Source organism: Rousettus aegyptiacus, unplaced genomic scaffold, assembly GCF_014176215.1.
Source record: "Rousettus aegyptiacus isolate mRouAeg1 unplaced genomic scaffold, mRouAeg1.p scaffold_m13_p_4, whole genome shotgun sequence".
NCBI lineage: Eukaryota > Metazoa > Chordata > Mammalia > Chiroptera > Pteropodidae > Rousettus > Rousettus aegyptiacus.
In genome coordinates, this window is record NW_023416307.1 from 124,582,647 (window position 1) to 124,595,469 (window position 12,823).

The window sequence follows — 12,823 nt, forward strand, 5'->3', positions numbered from 1 at the left end:
TTCACAGATACAGGCTTCTTTTTGCATCCCTCTTGGTGCGACACTTAACAATTGATGCAGCTATTCACCCACCCAAACTAGAGCACAGCATTTCTCTGTATAAAATTAATTTGAAAACCAGCATGCTTCCCTTGCTCTTTTTCCATCTTTATGGCGACTTGACCCAGGTAGAGTAATTCATTGCAATAGCTCCAGCACAAGCGAGCGATGACACACAACGCCCTCACTCCTTCAGGGAATGGAAAATCTCAGAGGGTTCCTTCCTCTCACGGCTGTGCAGAGGGGCTTCCTTTATGAGTCTGAGGTAATCAAAATGAGAGGAGCTTGAAAAAGTATTGGATTTTTAAGCCACTTTGGAATGTGCAAGAGGTTCATTATTCACTATGTTGGGATATAATCATCAGCACCAGCAAAATAACACATCCGAAGAAACAGGAATGAGCCAGGTGCTGGGGCTGGAACAGTGCAACTTGTCACCTAGACTGTGTGCAAGCTGACAGTTTGTAGCTTTGCGTCTAGTCAAGGACGTGGCTGTTTTTGGGGGGACTATAGAAGGCCTTCAAGGAGGCACAGATCCCAAATCTGTCCCACATGGTCTGTCTCAGGGACTAAAATTTTATTTAAATTTGAATTTTTTTGGGGGGCGGAGGTGAGTAAGACACATGGACCAAGACTTAGTTGATAGTATGCTTCAACTCAAGGAACATTATCATCCCTTGTTTAGTTCAAGGACCCTCTTTCATTTATTTTATTTCCATTTCTTTGCTTTATCCTATAAACCTATTCCAGTTCCCTCGTTCCACAGAAACTCATTCTAGAATCTTTTATGCACATTCCTTCAATCCACCTTCCATGTTTTTATTCAGATAAATCTAGTCTTAAAATATATAATGCAGCATGTGTTTTAATTTAGGTAAATGGCTCTGTGTGATGGACCTCATTTTGTTGTTTACTTTTTCTATTCAATATGTTTTTCTGATTTATCTGTGTTGCTGTATTAAAATCAAATCCATTACTTCCTCCTCCTGCATAACATTCTTTCATGGGCAAATTCCACAATTATTTAACCAGAGTGACAACTAGATTGCTGTCTTCTCTTTGCTATCACAAGCAACATAGTGATAAACATAGTTGTATGTTTATCCTTGTCCTTGGACTTGTGTAAGTGTAAGAGTTTCTTCCAGATAAGTACCAAAGAATGGGGCAGGTTCTTGTCACTCATACCTGCCGGATTGCCTTCAAACACAGCGACACCAGTTACTCCTCCCAGCCAGACACTAGGTAGTAATTCTTTAACTTTTGTCAGTAATTGAGTGTTTTATCACGGCATCAGTTCTCGTGTCCCACTCGGGGGGAAGCACCCGAAGTCTGTGGCTGTCAGATCACTGAGTAAAACATAGGCTTTCTTATTTCAACGTGCAGTTCTCTGATTACCAGTGAGGTTGAGAATTTCATCATATACTCATCAGCAAATTGGGGTTTCCTTCCTGTAATTCGCCCATATCATTTGTCTACCTTTTTTGGTTTCTTGATGTTTTTCATTGCTGCTACTTTAGAGAAAATAAAGAAGTTTATGTGTAAAACACCATTTGTTTAGTCATTGTCCTTTTGACATATGGGCCATTTCTAGTTTGGGATAAAGCAGCAGTTGGTTTATTATTTGCAAATCTCTCAATATAATTTACTATAGTAACATACTAACCTACAAAGAAATGTATTCATCTCAATAGATACATAAAATACTTGTCAAAATATAACACATGATGAAAAATCTCAGAAAAAAAGGAATAAATGGGATTTCCTGAACCTAATAGAGCACTTATGAAAAACTTACAGTTAACATCATATTCAGTGATGAAAAATTGAATGATTTCCTCCTAAGTTTTGGAAACAAGGGAAGCATGACCACTCTCAAGACATTTATTATTTATTTAATGCTGTACTGGAAGTCATAGACAGTGCAATAAAGCAGGAAGAGAAATAAGAGGCACATAGATTGGGAAAAAAGAAGTAAAACTGTCTTCATTCACAGAGGACAGAATTATCTCTGTAAAAAAATCTTAAATCTATTTAAAAAGCTATTATACCACTAAGCGATTTTAAAGGCTTACAAGATACAAGGTCAAAGGTACAAAAATAAATTGTATTTCTATATATACCAGTAATGAAATCATCAGAATCGAAATTAAATATGCCATTTAGAATAGCATTAAAATATAAAATTATGTAGGGAGAATATAAAATATCCAGTGTAAATTTTTTTTAAGCCTACAGCACCTGGTATTCCTAGGTGGTCTCCCATCTAAGTATTAACCAGGCCTGACCTTGCTTAGCCTCTGAGATCAGATGAGATTGGGTGTGTTCAGGGTGGCATGGCTGTAGACCCAGGGTAAAATTTTTAATCTGTACATACTGAATATATTTTCAGTATACTGAAAAATCATTGCTGGAAGAATTTTTAAAGATTAAGAGACTCGGTTATGGTTCTGTGTATAAGGAACTTGGAAGTCGCCCCTCCATTCTAATGAGTAAAAGCTTAACAGACTGAAAAATCAGCAACTCTTCTTGGATCCATGAAAGGAGAGGACACAGGACAAACTGCTGCCAGCAAGACTGAAGACACAGGTGAATACAGGTAGTTATGGCTTCCAGGAGCAGAGACTCATAGAGGAAACAGTCAAGGGAGCCACTGCTGGAATGGGAAAACCTGAACTGTAATTGACTAATGCTATAGGCTCAAGTCTGAGGGTGAAAACTCCAGGAGAATCCAGTCGTGTGGGTGGGGGTGGGCAGCAAAATATTGTGTTTTACCTCCAGGAGCTCGTCTAGGTTCCCACAGGAAATATTAGAGAAACTTCCTTTGTGCTTTCCAGAAGAGGAAAGGAAAACGAACCATTTTGAAATAAACCTGAGCATTCTGTCCCTCCTAATAAGGCCTGCTCTCAGAGGAAACCAGTTTAACAGAGCCTAACCTGCAAGGATATTATCAGAGCCTAGCTGACCTGGGAGCACAGAAATGAACAAGTCCAGCCTGTTCTAGCCCTTATATTTCACCCAAGGGGGAAGGAAAAATACTGAGAACCCCTTGTGAAATTCACAGTCCAGAGACACTGGCTCACTGAAAGACCAAGCCCTAATCATAGGACTGGAGAACGCCCCTAACCTCCCTCCTCATCTCATTAGTAAAGCACTATTTACTCAGTAAGTCATGTCCAGCTATTAAGAAAAAGTCACAAAGCATGCCAAAAGGCAAAAAACACGATTTAAAGAGACAGAGAAAGCATCAGAACAAGGTACGGCAGGAATTTGGGGATTATCTGACTAAGTATTTAAAACAACTATGATTACTATGCAAAGGTGCTCTAATGGATAAAGGAGATGATATGAAATAACAGGCAATCTAAACAGAGAGATGGAAATCCTATCAAAGAAAGAAAAAGAAATGCTAGCAATAAAAGCACTACAACAGGATGTGGTTCCATGGTGTAGCAGTTAGCAAGTCTGCTTTACACGCAGAAGGTCCCGGGTTCACATGCCAGTGGAGCCACTGTCTCTGTTCTATGGCCATGCCGCCCTGAAGAAGCCTGATGTCTGATCTTGGAAGCTAAGCAGGGTAGGGCCTGGTTAGTACTTGGATGGGAGACCACCTGGGAAGACCAGGTGCCGTAGGCATAAGTAAAAAGAAAACAAAACATTACAACAGAATCGAAGAATGTCTTTGATGGACTTATTAGTAGACGAGACATGGCTAAGAAGGGAATATCTGAACTAGCGGGTATCTTAACAAAATCCTTAAAAACTGAAAAGCAAAGAGAACAAAGACTGGAAATAACAGAACAGAATATCCAAGGATTGTGGGATGACTACGAAAGGTGTAACATCAATGTAATGGGAATATGAGAAAAAGAAGAGAGAAAGAAACAGAATAGTTGAAATAATAATAACTGGAATTTCTTCCAATTAAGGTCAGACACCAAACCATGGAGGGAGGAAGCTCAGAAAACATCAAGCAGGATATATGCCAAAAAACCTACACATAGGCATATGATTTTCAAACGACAAAAAATCAAAGATAATAAAAAAAAAATCCTGAAAGAAGCCAGAGGACAAAATATCTTACTTATACAGGTACAAAGATAAAGAATTATATCTGACTTCTCCGTGACCACGAAAACAAGAAGAGACGAGAGTGAAATATTTAAAGTATTGAGAGAAAGGAAATGCTAATCTAGAATTCTGAAACCTGCAAAGTTATCTTTCAAAAGTGAAGAAATTAAGACTTTCTGAAATGAAAATTGAGACAATTTGTTCTCAGTAGACCTACCTTGCTAGAAATGTTAAAAGACATTCTTTAGAGATAATAAAAATAATATAGATAGGCAAATTGAATCTATATAAGGTAAAAAAGAGCACTGAAAAAGAAATACATGAAGGTTAAATAAAAACTTATTTCTTATCCTTCATTGGTCAAATAAATAAGAGTTTGTTCAAACTAGTATCAATAATGTATTATGTATATATCTTATGTGTATGTGTATATATATATATATATATGCTTACAAATGCTAAGAAACCTTAAGAAATGAAGTAATATGCTATGTTTATGAATTTGAAAACTCAATATTGTTAAAATGTCAGTTTTCCTGAAATCGATTTATATATTCAAAATAGTTCAATCAAAATCCTAGCAGGCTCTTTATAGCTTCTTTCAGAAGCTGATTCTACAATTTTTTTTAGACATGCAAGGGACCTAGAATAGTTAAAGCCATTTTTATAGAGAAGAATTACAGAGCAGAACTCACAGTGCCCAATTTCCAGACTTACAACATAAAGCTACAGTAATCAAGGTAGTGTGGATTTGGCATAAGGATAAGCATATAACTCAATGGAATAGAATGAGGAGTCTATAAATGGACTTGTGCATATATGGTCAATTGATTTTCAACAAAGCAGCCATGATAATTCAATGCAGAAAGGCAAATCTTTTCAAAAATGGAGTGGGAACAATTGAATAGTCATACAAAGAGAAAAATAAACATTGATTTTGACTTCATATCATACAAAAATTAATACAAAATGGATCAAACTATAATATAAAAGCTAAAACTATAAAATTTCTAGAAGTAAACAAGAGAAAGTGTGTTTTTGGCTGAGGAAAAGGTTTCTCAGATGATACACTAAGAGCAGAAACTATAAAGTAAGAATTTTGATAAATCGGACTTCATGAAAATTAAAACCTCTTGCCTTTTGGAAGACTCCGTTAAGAAAATTAAAATGCAAACTTCAGACTGGGAAAAAATATTTTCCAGCCATGTAGTAGATAAAGGACTTGTATCCATAATATGTAAAGAACTCTTAAAACTCAGTATTGAGAATTTAAATAACCTAATTAAAAAAAAAAAACTGGACAAAGATTTGCTAAGATTCTTTACCAAAGAAAATATTAAAGTGACGAATAAGCATTATGAAAAGATGCCTAACATTTGTCATAAAGAAAAATTCAAATTAAAACCTTGATGAGATGCCACTATACACACATTTGCATGGTTGGATTAAAAAGACCAACAATACCAAGTGTCAGAGGATATGGAACAACTGGAAGGAACTCTCGTAAATTGCTGGTGGGAGGCCAACATGGTATAGCCACTTGGGAAAATAGTTTGGAGGTTTCTTATAGTTAAACATATACCTACCATATGATCGAGACATTCCAATTCTAGATATTTATCCTAGAGAAATGAAAACGTATTCCCTATAAACATTTATACATGGAAGTTCATAGCTTTGTTCAAAACAGACAAAAAGTGGAAATTATGCAATATTCATTAATGAGTGAATGGATAAATCAATTGTGGTATATTTATACAATGGAATACTACTCATCAATGGAATACTACTCAGAAATATTACTCAGTGGTATATTTATACAATGGAATACTACTCATCAATGGAATACTACTCAGCAAAAAAATTGTATAAATATATTTAGACAATGGAATACTACTCAGCAACTACTAATGATAGATGCAACCACGTAGATGAATCTGAAATGCATTATTTTAATCGAAAGAAGGCAGACTCCAAAGACTGCATATAGTCTATGCTTCCATTGTATGGCATTCCAGAAAGAGCCAAACTATAGTGATGAGGAGCAGATTGTTGGTTGCCTGAAACCAGGAAGCTGGAGTAGGAGCAAAGGGAACTTTTTAGAATGATGAAAATATTCTATATCTTGACTATGGTGGTAGTTACAAGATTATATACTTTTGTCAAAATGGGTGATTTTTTTCTATGTAATTTAACCCTCAGTAAATCTCGGTCATTGTTGTGTTGGTCACAATGTGACCATGTTGTTGCCCAGTGGATCAGCTATTAGAGTACTGGGGGGCTGGGTTAGGGCATCTGGGAAATACGGTGCAGAAAGGGGAGCAGCCTTGGCTGCAAAGGTGTTGGCAGCTTTATGAAAGCCACCCCGTTCCTCTAGTACCTATGGGAATATGTCGCGTTTCTTTCTGCTGGAGCTTCATCAGAACCCTGGCACCCACATTTGACTGCACAGGTAAAACTCCCAATTTCTATCCTATGAAAGAGTAGTGGGCTCAAGAGGAGTTTAAGGAAGTGAAAGAAAAAGTAAGATCTTTACTGTCGAAGGGAAAGAACAGTGGTCTGGGAGTCCGGCCAGGGCGTCTGACTCAGGGCCTCTCGCTGATTTTCTGATGTGAGGTTTTTCCTCTCTTGATGGGCTGACCGATTCAGCCAGGGCTGGCTGAGCATGTTCCTGGGCCTGGCCATTGGGGATCCAACAGAACTACAGTGGGGACTCCTGTTTGTTCCTAATTTCAAGGTTCTCATGGCCTAGAAGGAAAAGCAGACATAGACGTTGATAAGTATCATAATGCATTTGGTCTGCTCTATGATATACAAATATGCTCAAGAGAGTATAGGGGCTGGGACTCTTGAACCTCCCCACTTTCACCTATTAAATGTGGGTAATAACAATAGCAGCCTCCCAAGATCCTTGTGAAGAATTAACGCCATTTCTGAAACTGCATTTTCAAACTATACATATCAAAATATACATTGTATGAGTCGCATAATGAAGCAGCATGCACAGCATGTTTCTGAGCTCTGCTATGCCCCGGATGGCTTTAGGCCCATCTTTACCAAATGGAGTATGGCTTGTGTCTGAATAAACTAATCATGATAATAGCTACCAGGTGCTGTGCAAACATTATACAATTTAGTATTCATAAACATCATGCAGGATCTGTACCATTAGCCCCATTTTACCCAGGAGAAAAGTGAAGTTCCTAAAAGTTAGAGACTTGTCAAAAGTTACCCAGCCAGTGAGCATTGATCGACTCCAGTGGAAGATGGATAGAATGGCAGGGTTGTTGTTGTTGTTGTTGTTGTTTTCTCCTCTTAGTCTTACTCTGGCTTGCTTATCCTTATGTTGTTATCAAAGATCACAAACCAAAACGTCTATAAGAGCCAGGTAGGTCATGTAAAAGAGGGAGATGGTGGGTGTCATCTGTTAGAAGGGTGGGGCTGTGGGGAAGTGAGCGGTGGGAACAAACCCTGTCTAAAGAGCCAGCAGCCCCTCAGCTCCAGCCGAGTTTTGCCGAGCGCATGTCCCAGCCCCCCTGATTCTCCAAGAGAAGCAGAAATCTGAATTTAAAAGTGAAATACCCTGATTTTTAATTGTTAAATAGTTTTAAAATGAATAAATATTTTGGGCAAACCTACCTACATTGTGGGTTAGATTTGGCCCAAGTTTGGCAACAACTGGTCTCTATAATTTTCTTTTAATATAACATTAAGAACCGAAAAAGGAATTTAGTAGAAGGTCTGGCATATTGTATTGGTATTTTAGATGACATGCTACTTTAAATCATCTATATCTGTGTATATAGATCGATCTGCCTATATAATTGTATGTATGTATGTATGTATGTATGTATGTATGTATGTATGTATGTATGTATGTATCTATGTCTAGAGAGGTTTATTTTAAAGAGCTCACTCGCGTGATTATAGAGACCCAGGAAAGAGCCAATATTTCAGTTCAAGTACAAAGGCTGTCTGCTGCGGAATTCCTTCTTGCTCAGAGGAGGTCAGTCTTTTGTTCTGTTTAGGCCTTCAACTGATTGAACAAGGCCCACCCTCATTATGGGACATTGTGGTCTGCTGATTTAAATGTTAATTTCATCCAAAATCACTCTCATGGAAACATCCAGAATAATATATGACCAAATATCTGAGCACTGTGGCCCAGCCAAGTTGATATATAAATTAACCAACAAAGTAATGTGGAATATGGAGTGGCAATTTAAACAGATAGGGCTGGGCTTTTTTTGGATAAGAAGCAGTGATTATCTAGGCTGTGATCAGCTCTCTTACATTCGGGGACTATGTTCTTGCCATGGGAACTATTTCTAAAGTACAAGCCAGCAAAACGCCTCAGGAACTGGGAAATAAGGTAGCAGCTTACCTTCTAGACTGTGTCCCTAATACAGTAACCTTTATGGAAAAGGACAAGTCAGGCTTTTGCTGCTGCTTGGAACAACCTCATTATTAGTACTGGTCTCAGGGTTAAAAACCAGGAAGCTGAAGAAATTCAAGGCTACCACTTCTGAGTCAGTAAATGATGTTTGACAGGGCTATAGGTCTATTGGTAATGATGCTTGGTGGATGGACAGAATGCTTGGATTTGCAGGCATATTATAAGTGTATGTATTAATTCACCCTTCAAATGAAAAAAAAAAGCGCAGCTACTTGGCGAGGCACAGAGGTATGGAAGAGCAAGTCACAGGTCCAAGTTTAGATTCAGCCACTGGTGCTCAGAATTTGTGCCGTGTTCCATGGACAGTGTAGGTGGCTCTGCAAGGTCAGGGGCAGGGGCCTGTGTGGAGGGGCTGGAGATCCAGCTTCTAACTCCGGGTAGTTTCTTAGGTGTTGGGAACCAGAGCAACCATTCTTACACAAGGTATCCTCATCTCATAAATAGGAGTTTCCTGGATGAGCTTGTCTCCCTACATTTTTGGCTGCATATTCCTTGATTGCCTTTTCTATGTCAATAAATCTGTAATATCATTGTTTACAGAGAGAATTAACTGATAATTGAGTCTTTCCTCTAGCATGGTTGATCCGGATTTGCTTTTTATTATTGATAGTTTTAGAAATATTTCTTTCACTTTAACAATTTATTTTTGGAAATATCATACAAATTTTTAGGGTTGTTGTCACATTCAGGAAACTGTCAAACAAGTTCCTTTCATATACATCTCATCTATGTCATCTAATAACATATGCGCTTAAATATTCGTGCATAATGTCATGACATTGGACAGTTTGGTCCTTTACGTAATTTCTATATTCTTTGAGGCATCTTTGTCCTCTTTAATATTTCAAAGATCTTTAACAAGTCAAATTGATATGCTCTTAGAGGAACTGGCTAACACATCTTTAAAATGCTTAAAATAGGCAGAAGAGAAAAATTAATGAAAATTTAAAAATGCTTTTAAGGAGCTACACTGACAACACTGAGTGAAGAACTGCATACCTGTTTACCGAAGGTGCATGTTTAGGGGAGTTTCCTAGCTTGGTCAGCTGCTGCTTGTTTGATGGGAGAAGCCACTTTTTCCCCATAAATGCTTTATTTGAAGGAAAATCTTTCCTAGAAGCCCTGAGCAGTGGGCCCCTCACTGTGGGTTCAACACACATGCACCCTACCCACCTACTCTGCAAGAACAAAACTCTCAGACATCCCAGACTAATTGAGAGCTTAGCAAGACAGCAGTTTCAGCTTCTACTAACCACTTTGGATTTCTCTTCCATTTCACATCCTCAGACACAGTCATCTTGATTTCGGACTTGGCTATGACTTTTAACAGTTTATTTTTATATTTCACATGTCATTACTATGTACTCATATTGGAGGAGAGGAAGGGGACTTCAAATAATATACTTATAATACTATCTTGATCCAAGTCTTACTCCTTTTTTTTTTTTTGAAAAAAAAAATGAGATGTGAGTCATATATTGTGTAAATGATCAAACTCACACCACTAATTGAGATATAGTTTACTTGGCTTGAAGAATGTGGGCCAAAATGATAAAGAGAAGGCTACTTTTTATAACCCTTCTAGATGTATGAGGCATAGGTGAAACTCAAAACAAGACACAAGTAAATACCCTCCAGATACTATTCAACCTGAAAGGCTAAACCTGCATATTCCACTTATTAACTCTTGAGGGCAGAGTTTGAGCATAGATATACTTTCCATATTAACTTGAACTCCAAAATCAAACTCCAAAGCCGTGCATTTTTGTTATTTAAACCTTGAATTAGCTATGCTATGACAGTTGTGGAGAGTATCAATATTTAGTCTTGGTTAATTTTCATATTAATTAACTGGAATGTGATTAACTATTTGGAAATGATAAGGATAGGATATCAACACTTTGACCCATAAATCCTTTTTTGCCTGCCTAATAGGATCTGTATTTGCCATAAGGCATGGGGCAAGGAGAGGGTTGGAGGGTGGAGGGAACAGGAGGGTCTTTTCTCTAGCTCTCCCAAGGGAGCACATATTTTATAGATAAGTTATGACAGCAAGAAAATAACACATTTAGTTTTACCTCCACTGGTATCTGTTCTGGGTGTGTGAGGTATGAGTGATGCTCACCCATGTACTGAGATAAATCTATGTGCATTTAACTTTGCCTGTGTACGACAGCCTGAGTGAGAGTCATAGTTTATATGCTCCTCATTGATCCCCTCCAAGGGATGGTATCTTAAAAGGAAAAGACAGAACTAAAGAAGATATTGTAATGTTAGGAACAATAAAATATTTGTGATTATTTGCATCTTGGTGAAGGTTTTGGGATGTTACATTACTTCCTTTGGTGACATGGCGAGGCAGGAAAATCTTTTGACCACTCATCCCAACCCATTTGTATGAGCTCAAACCTCCTTGGTGGCCCAAAGGTCCGGGAGCACAGGAGAGCTACGGGCTGCCACAGTTGTTGCCAGTCCAAGACCATCCACAAAAGCCACCACTCTGGGAGAATGAGAGGTGCCTTCCTCTTCTCGGGGTTTCTGCCTATTCATCCCCTGCCCTTGGCAGAACAGCTGAGGCAGCTCGGTGCACGAATCATGCAGCTTGCTTATACTGGGTGACCACATCAGTGGGAGCATCACCAGGGCTGCTGTACGGGACGAGTTCTGAGCATGCATAACCAGGACAGTTTTTCCTTTTACAGTGCAAGGCTGTTCTCCATGACGGTGATGTACCACTCAATGGTAAAAAAAAAAAAAAAAAAAAAAAAAAAAAATGTACTTAGAGCTTGAAAATAAGGCAAAAATGTAGGCAGATGTTCTTTTAATGGTTAACAGGCTTGACTACGGATTATTTAATTATGTACAGGAACATACTGGGGTTTGGCCTTTCTATTTACTATTTATTAGAGTCTCGGCTTTTTAAAATTATATGCTAACTTGTAGTTCCATCTGACAGAGGGGAAAAGAAAACAAATTATGGTTTTATTGCTCTATAGGACAATAACTAGTTTTGCATCTAACCTAGCAATTTTTTAAGACATTTTTTTTTCTAGTGATTTTATTCAAACGTTCTTTTAAAAAGTGCCCGGTGTTGATGGACTATACAAACCCTGTTCCTGACATACTCTTTGAAGCAGCTCTACTATCTTACTGGCTTGTAATTATGGTGAAAGATGCACCCAACCCTGTAATTTCAAGCCTCTCCTCCTTTAATGTAATCTGACATCCCATTGGCCAGAGCAAAACACATCATGCTCAAGGGCAAGGAACTTCTCAAAAGGAGGAGGGAATGAATACCTGCTTAATGAGTAGCTAACCTACAGTTATGGCTAATTTCATGTGTCAGTTTGACTGGGCCATGGGAGGCCTAGATAGCTGGTTAAACATTATTTCTGGGTGTGTCTGTGAAAGTGTTTCTGGAAGAGATTAACATTTGAATTGGTGGACTGAGTGAAGTTGATAGCCCTCCTCAGTGTGGGTGGGCATCGTCCAATCTGTCCAGGGCAAGAACTATCCACTGGCCTTCCTGGCTTCTCCTGCTTGCAGACAGCAGATTGTGGGAGGTCTCTGCTTCCATAATATTATGAGTCAGTACCTTTATCTATCTATATCTGTATCTATCTATCTATCTATCATCTATCTATCTGATTTATCATTTATCGTCTATTGGCTCTGTTTCTCTGGAGAACTCTAATATACCTATCACAGTGGATAAACTGGGGACATTTCATTAGCAGAATTCATAGCAGTGCACTCACTGTCAGATTTTTAGAACAAATAAAATAATCGTTACTATATCAAATGTAAAGTATACAAACTGACTTATTAGCAAAAGTGCTGATTGTAAATTGCACCACCATAAAATGTATTGTAGACTTGATTGAACATAGTGAGGATAGTAAGTGAATTTGATCAAATGAAATATGGTAATGCCATAATCCTGCACTGGTATCACATACAGAGATTTAAAAAGAAAGAGTGCCAGTTGTCACAAATTTGCAGGTAAACAGATATAGTTGACAAGCATACTCATAAAAGACTAAGGTTACACCCATTGCAAAAACAGCGAAGATAGACTAGAAAATATGAATCAGAGGCAGAGACTCTATAGCCCGGGGGCTAAATCTGGCCCATCCTCAGTTTTGTCAATAAAGTTTTATTGGAACACTATTGTGTGCATTCCTTTCCGTCTAGTCTATGGCTGCTTTTGTGCTACAATGACAGTATTGAATAGTTGCAATCAGATTGCAGGACCCACAA

At 38.1% G+C, this 12,823-nt stretch overlaps 2 pseudogenes; one reads left to right on the top strand and one right to left on the bottom strand.

Moving 5' to 3' along the window:
• Positions 1-2,265: 2,265 nt before the first annotated feature.
• On the bottom strand, positions 2,266-2,384 carry LOC118602535 (annotated as a pseudogene).
• A 1,172-nt stretch (positions 2,385-3,556) lies between these two features.
• LOC118602651 lies at positions 3,557-3,672 on the top strand (annotated as a pseudogene).
• The last annotated feature ends 9,151 nt before the right edge of the window (positions 3,673-12,823 follow it).